Source organism: Muntiacus reevesi, chromosome 1 (genome assembly GCF_963930625.1).
Source record: "Muntiacus reevesi chromosome 1, mMunRee1.1, whole genome shotgun sequence".
Lineage (NCBI taxonomy): Eukaryota > Metazoa > Chordata > Mammalia > Artiodactyla > Cervidae > Muntiacus > Muntiacus reevesi.
Window position 1 is genome coordinate 162,681,445 of NC_089249.1, and position 8,076 is coordinate 162,689,520.

An 8,076-nucleotide genomic window follows, 5' to 3' on the forward strand; every position below is an offset into this window, starting at 1 on the left:
GGTGAATGTGCATGTACATGAGCATGCGTGTGTGAGAGCACATGATCACGAGTAGCCTGTCTGCGCAGGCATCTGCATGTTGTTGTGGGTACATGTGCAGATGTAAGCGTGTAGGCATGTGCGTGTGAGCATGCATGTGTGCTTATGTCTGTGTGTAAGTGGGGGTGTCCAAGTGTCTCCCAGGTGCTGGAAGGGAGGCCTCTGTCGCCTGGATGTGCACAGGGGCCAGGTGGTGGCCAGAGTCCCATCTGAGGCAGGACTGGGCCCGGGGGTGGGGGTTCAGGGGTGGAGGGTGGAGGCGGGGGCTGGGGGAGCAGCCTTCACACAGCTGCATGGAAGCTGGAGGACTAATGGAGGACCCGGGAAGGCGTCCAGCCCAGGGCAGCCAGATCAGACTGTTCTTGCTTCTTCACCTCCCCCAGCTCCCTCCAGCAGAAGCCCGGGTGCTGTGGCTTTGAAGTCGGGTAGAGCCGAGGTCACACGGCTGTGGACTCCTGGGCAAATGCTTCACTTCACTGAAGGCTAGTTCTCTCGACAGCGGGATGGAAACAGCACAGCTTGGAGACAGAAGTGGGGTGATGAGGGCGTAGAAAGGCCAGCGAGTGTTCACTGGGGGCTGACGATGAGCCAGCCCTGATCTAAGGGTCTTACAAGTACAAACACGTGGCTTTCTCACACAACTTTCGGTGGTAGAAAACTCTCCTTTTACAGAGAACACAAAGGCACAGAGAGGCTTATTAACTTTTTTGGGAACACACAGCTTGTATGTGGCAGAGTTCCTGAGCTGGTGTCATAAGCACTATACTGACCTGTATGAGCGGTGAGGGGATATGAGGCGTCCCTCAAAGTGCTGGGCACATTGTAGACTCTCGATAGCTGTTTCCTCGTCCCCTCTACCCTCTGTCCCTCCTAAGAGTTCAGGGCAACAATTGAAGGAAATAGTAAGTCTTCTTCATGAATGCTACCTCACAGAAGTTCTGGGAGTTGTGGAATCCTGATGTATCAAAGAAATGACCCAGATGTTGGTTCATGTAACCCCACCACCAGCAAGGTGATAATAGCAACATATTGTTATATATGCTGGTACATAATGGTTATCTGTAGGCTTTCATTCAATTGACATTTATTAAGCTTCAGTTCTTTGCTGGACATCAGGGCTCAGAAATAAGCCAGGGCCCCAGTTGGGGGTTCAGAAATAAGGGGCTCCTCAGTTGGCTCAGACAGTAAAGAATCTGCCTACAATGTGGAAGACTTGGGGCTGAACCCTGGGTTGGGAAGATCCCCTCCTAGAGAAAGGGCTGGCTACCTACTCCAGTATTCTAGCCTGCAGAATTCCATGGTCAGAGAAGCCTGGCAGGCTACAGTCCACGGGGTTGCAAAGAGTCTGACACGTCTGAATGACTAACACTTTCACTTTCACACTTTCAGGGCTCAGAAATGGATACGATGGTCCCTGATCTCAAAAGGCTCATCATGGTTGATGAGGCCAGGTGAGGTCAATACCGTGGGGCAAATGTGGGGAGTGGGGGGGCTCAGGAGGTGGCAGGAACCCCGGGAAGGAACCACCCACTTCCAACGAGGAAGTGGGGGAGCTATCGGCCCCCTCCAGCCCTTTGTTCACATCTCAGGCCTGGGATGCTTCCCCAGTCCTCTCCCATGTCCGGCCTAGCACCCTTCTTCCAGGAAGCCAGCCCAGACCATGTCCTTCCTCTTCTTCTTGGGAACTCCCGCAGTCCTTGTGCCCCCTCCATGGAATCTAGCTTCTGCTACCTTGTTTCCGGTTTGGGTGCAAGGGACCCATCTCCACAGATAGACAGCATCCTCTCCAGGGCTCAGACTTCATCTCACGTTCCTCAGAGACCCGGTGCTCAGGTGGCCCCACACAAGCTCGGGGCACATCATTTTTACTGATGCTCCAGTTGGGGGTTCTTTGTTTGCAGCACCAGGGTTGAGCTGCTGAGGAAATCCTAACTGCTGAGTCAGGGGCCCCCGCTTTGCCAAGCAGGACTGAGTTTCATTAAGTGAGTATGAAATACAAATTCCCCGCAGCATTCATGGGATTGATGTCCAAGGCGCAGCTGCCATTTATGTTTTGAAATTTGCAGTTGGGGATCATTGTGAAACTTGATTGCTCTGTCTTGGGGACTTCTTAAAGTCCAACTCTCACAATAAGGCCAATCAGACTTCACCATCAAATGTCAAATAGGAGCTAATGAACCATTCACGGGCTGGGGAGAGAAATCAGGCAATCTCTTATTTCAGGATTATCCCTTCCAAATATTGAATCTGAACTGTAAGCAGAATTTGCTATAATTGCCTCCCCCTCCTCACGGGTATGGGGGATCATTGGCATTCGCTTTGTGTCTCAGCTTTCTGGAGAGAGGCTTGACAAACCGACCCGCTGCTGTCTGGAGGCACGTGCTCCTGGGGGCACCGTTTAGAGAGGGAGTGGGCAAGGCATGCTGGGAGTCTTCGGCTCCCTTGGCTGAGTCGGTGGAACCTGATGTTGGCTTGGTGTCCCAAGTCCCTCTTTGTAGGAGAGAGTGGTCTCCAGCAAGAGAGGAGGACACTCTCACATCGGTTCCCCTGGGAGCCTGGCTATGGCTGCAGGATTGTCACTCCAGCTCAGGGACAAAGGAATGTGTCCGTTGCCCTGGAATTTGCAAAGGCTACCTGCTTGGCTGCCACCCCTGTAGGCTGATGCCCAAATACATATGTTGCTCTCTGATGCCCCTTTGAAACATGTGGCTGGTTGACTTGGGTTATAATGGAGGGTTGCCATCACTTTGACCTGGGACATACGGGAGGTGTTTCTTTTCCTCTTGATTCCTTTTGGAATGGAGGGTAGCACAGTGGTGAGCCACTCCCTGTGGCAGAGGTGGCGGACTGTCCATCACAGTGTCCTCTTCCCTGTCGAACTACACAGTCCTGGCTGGAAAGCAGCTGTCTGGCCAGCAATGTGCAATTAGGCTTAGTCACATAACTGGCTTTCATCACTAAAATGTGAGAGGAGGCAATGTGGGCTACTTACAGGTTCAAGGATCTTAAGAGGCAGTGCACCTTGTCCACCCTGATTTCCCTCTTTTACTAAGTGGTGTTTCAGGTGATGACAAGGCTCAATGGGATGAGCTCACGGATAGGAGGAGCCAGAGTCCCTGAATCACCCACGTTCAGGCGAGGCACCAGTAAGTGGAGTGCATTTAACGGTTCATCCCTCCCTGTAGCTATTGTTATGTGAACTTAGAGCAACCCCTGTAAAGGTGGGGTGTATTGGTTAAATCAATGGCCTCACGCTTGTGGGATCTTAGTTCAGCAACCAGATATCAGACCTGGGACCATAACAGTGAAAGCACAGGGTCCTAACCACTCTGGGAATCCCCTCATTATTTTCTTGAATCAGGTTTGCCACAAAATTAAGAGATTTCCCCCGGCCCCACATGGGCATAGCCTGTCCCATGAACATCGACATATCCTGATCACTCGAAGTCCATAGTTTACCTTAGGGTTCACTCTTGGTGTTGTGTCTTCTGTGGGTTTGGACAAATGTATGACATCCATCCATCATCATGATACTGTACAGAGTGTCTTCACTGAATTATTTTGCTTTTCTTTCTTTTTTTAACCCCATCATGCCACGCTTGTGTGCTAAGTTGCTTCAGTTGTGTTTGACTCTTTGTAACCCTATGGACTGTAGCCCGCCAGGCTCCTCTGTCCACGGGATTTCCCAGGCAAGAGTACTAGAGCGGGTTACCATTTTCTCCTCCAGGTGATCTTCCCAATCCAGGTATCAAACCAGCATCTCTTATGTCGCCTACATTGGCAGGCAGGGAGTCTCTGAACCGCTAGCGCCACCTGAGAAGCCCCCTTCATGCAGTGAATTCTTAGCAAACGGGTTCCAGTGGCTCAGGCTCCTCTCCATGGGTCTCACAAAGCCTGCCTCTCTGGTTGGAGCAGGCTGGCACTTCCACTAAACCCAGCACCTTTCTCCTTGTCTCCCTTCTATCCTAGCTCTTAGCGTGCTTACTATATTCAACACATTCACTCCTTCTCTTGGCAAGTATCTTGTCCTCCACCTGTTTGTTTATAACAATGTCAGCAACACGCAGGCCCATGTCATAGACTCCTCCAGTTTTGCTGTGGCAACACTTACATGGCATTCCCTTTGGAACAGTGCTGTTCCTGGACGTCGACAACATCACCTTCTGTGTAGATTCACGTGTATGTGGCCGAAGGAAAAGCTTCCTGTTTTCTAAAAGGCCTGGAGAACATTTAGTGGTTGCCTCTCCTCTCTCCCTTCATTACTGGAAGATGGTGGTTCCGGCTAAAAGGCCATAAATGCTTTTTGAATGAATGAATAAAAAAAAGAAAGTCTTGAAAATAGTATTGGGAAAAAAAGATCAGAACGTATAGGTTGAAACACCTGTTTAACAAGGTTCTACTGTACAGCACAGGGAACCATATTCAATATTCTCCGATAAACCATAATGAAAAAGAATATGAAAAACAATATATATATTTGGATAACTGAATCATTTTTCCATACAGCAGAAATTAACACAACATTGTAAATCAACTACACTTCAATAAAATACATTGAAAAAAAAGAAGCAGCTGTTTAAATCCACAGTTGGCTCCCGGTCCACATATGGCTTAAATCGGCTCCGTTCTCATGGTGTTTCACTGCAGCTTATGTGGACCTCAGTGGCACCCCAGCTTGGTCCCTGCCTTCCTTCCCTTGAAGACTTACTGCGTTCTGAAGAAGTGGCCCACGAATGACAGTGTTGCCTAAAATTTTCAAGCATCGTTGATTAGCACACCAGTCCGAGGTGGTACGCTTGAAGGGGCAGTGTTCTTCGATACAACTTTTGGCCTGTTTATTTAAAAATGCACCATGTTACTGAAGCATACATTGTCCCAGGTCCTCTTCCACCATGATTTGGAAGAAGACTTGGCAGCAAATTTGGATGATGGAATCCTTCTGGAAATTGTTGTCATCATATCGTCTGCAGCGGGGGCTTGGCACGTACTCTGAGCAGGCAGTGGTGAGCCGTTTAATCCTCTCAACTCCTCTGTGAGGGCTCACTCCCACTTTGTTGCTGTTTAGTTTCTCAGTCGTGTCTGAATCTTTGCGACCCCATGGACTGTAGCCCGCCAGGCTCCTCTATCCATGGGATTCTTCAGGCAAGAATACTGGAGTGAGTTGCCATGCCTTCCTCCAGGGAATCTTCCTGACTCAGGGATTGAACCCACATTTCCTGCATTGCAGGTGGATTCTTTACTGCTGAGCCACCTGGGAAGCCCCACGCCCACTTTAGAGATGGAGAAACTGAGGCTCTGGGAGATAAAGTCAGGTGCCAAGCTGGTACAGCAGGAACTGGTACAGCCAGGATCCAACTCCAGAGTACCATGTGGGGCAGGTATGGTATCTTCTGTGGGCCACAGGTGTCTTATTGAAAAGGTTGGGCAGATGCTGCACCAGAAATCCTACTCATTGACACCCCATTGTTCCAGAAATGTTGGTTGAGTGTCTTCCTGTGTGAGGAGGTTGCAGAGAGGCAGGCAAGGTGTCTAACAGTTGAAGCTGGAGAAGTGTAAGACCTCCTGGGAGTCTGAGGCCTTCCTCTCACCTGAGCAGGGCCAAGTGGCTGACCTGGTGACCCCCAAAGTTCCTTCATTCCTGAGCCTATGGGCAGATGTCTGACTTGTATCCAAGTGACCCTTCAGTTCAGTTCAGTTTAGTTGCTCAGTCATGTCTGACTCTCTGTGACCCCGTGGACTGCAGCACGCCAGGCCTCCCTGTCCATCACCAACTCCCAGAGTTTACTCAAACTCATGTCCATTGCATCAGTGATGCCATCCAACCATCTCATCCTCTGTCATCCCCTTCTCCTCCTGTCTTCAATCTTTCCCAGCATCAGGGCCTTTTCAAATGAGTCGGTTCTTCGCATCAATTCTCTAACGTATTGGAGTTTCAGCTTCAGCATCAGTCCTTCCAATGAATATTCAGTACTGATTTCCTTTAGGATTGACTGGTTGGATCTCCTTGCAGTCCAAGGCACTCTCAAGAGTCTTCTCCAGCACCACAGTTCAAAAGCATCAATTCTTCAAGTGACCCTTCAAGCTGTACCATTTCCACTCTAGAAAGGAGCCATGTCTGGAAGGGGCACCCACAGGGGCAGGCTGTTTGCCCTGAAATGGTCATGAAGCTGGTTTGCTGTCCCGTAAGCAAGGTCAGCAGTGGAAGACCCACATGAGTTTAGGAACAGCCTGCTCTACTCCTAGGCAAGGAATCCTTTGGTTGATAGTGCAGGTTCGAGGCCCATCAGATCTGAGTTTGAATGTTAGCTTAGTTGTTCCCTAACAAGACTTGGTCCTCCTGTGTAAAATGGGGATAACAATTGTGTCTCCTTCTCTGAGTTGTTATGATGGGTGAATAGTAATGCGTTTAGTCCAAGACTGGCACAGAGATGAATATTTACCAAAACAACCAGAATTGTTCAGGTATTTTGCCCAAAGTGGTGTCTTTGGCCTTTGTGGAAATCCTTAGCATGAAGTAATAATCTTGATAACATTTGTTTGGCACAGACTAGGTGCCAGATACTGCTATAAGGGTTCTAGGTGTATTAAGTCATTTAATTCTATGTCAGCTTCATGAAGTGAGTATTATTATTGTCTTCATTTCATAGATAAGGACATCGAGGCACAAGAGGTCTGTCCTGGAAATCTCTGGGGAGGTTCCATAAGGCTATAGGCTGCTCAACAGGAGGGTGGTTTGGTTTGAGATGGAGAACCCATTCTTAACGTCTACCAGAGCAGTCTTTTTAAAACTCTATTATGTTTAAAAAATATTTTTTTTGGCTGCACCACACAGCATGTGGAATCTCAGTTCCCCAACCAGGGATCAAACCTGCGTCCTCTGTGTTGGAAGACGGGAATCTTAACCACTGGACTACCAGGGAAGTCCTAGCAAAATAGTCTTAATGATATCCCCAATATCTGTGAGACCACCTCACAGTAAAGTGAGTATTTTTTTAAGTTACAAATGAAGAACCCTTGTCCTTTGAAAGACACTGTTAAGAGAATGAAAGACATGTAACAGACTGGGAGAAAATATTTGCAAATCCTATACATGTTAAAATATTTGAATCCAGATTAAATAAACAACTTGTGAAAGGCCATAATAAGAAAACAGCTCAATTTTTTACAATGAACAAAAGATTTGAACAAATACTTCAACAAAGAATATAAACAAATGGCAAGTAAGTACATGAAAAAAATGTTTAACATCGGTTGACATGGTTTTAGTGCAAATTAGGACCACAGTGCGAAATTACTTTACACCCCCTTAGAATAGCTAGAATTTAAAAGACTGACTACACTATATGTTGCAAGGTTGTGGAGCAACTGGGACTCTCAAACACTGCTGGCAGGAGTATAAAATGGTACAATCCCTTTGGAAAACAGTTTGTCAATTTCTCACAGAGTAAAATTCACACCTACCTTGTGATTCCAGCCACTGCTAGATAACTACACCTAGGTATTTATCCAAGAGAAAGGGAAAGACGAATCTATGGAAAGACTTGTATCTCAATGCTCACAGCAGCTTTAGTTGCAACAGCTCATCAAATGATGAATCAACAACTTTGGTACATGCATGCTATGGAATACTCTCAGCAAATGCTATTCAATGTGGATGAATATCAAAATAGTTAGGCTGAGTGAAAGAAGCCTGGTAAAAAACACAAGGAGATCTCTGAAGTCCCATTTATATAAATCCAGGGAATATAAATGAATCCATAATGACAGGAAGCAGGCAAGTGGTTGCCTGGGGGTGAGGGGAGAGAGGGGTGAATTCCCAAGCTGGGAAGACATATTCCCAAGACATAGGCCCACAGGCTCAAGAAGGAAGGAACTTTGGGGGCCACCAGTTCAGCTGCTTGGCCCTCCTCAGGTGAGAGGATTTCATTTCCTTAAAGAGGAAACTTTAAGGGAGGTGGACATATTTGCCATCTCAAGTCTGGGCGTGGTTTCACAGGTGTATATATTTGTCAAAACCTATCCAATTGTAAACTTTAG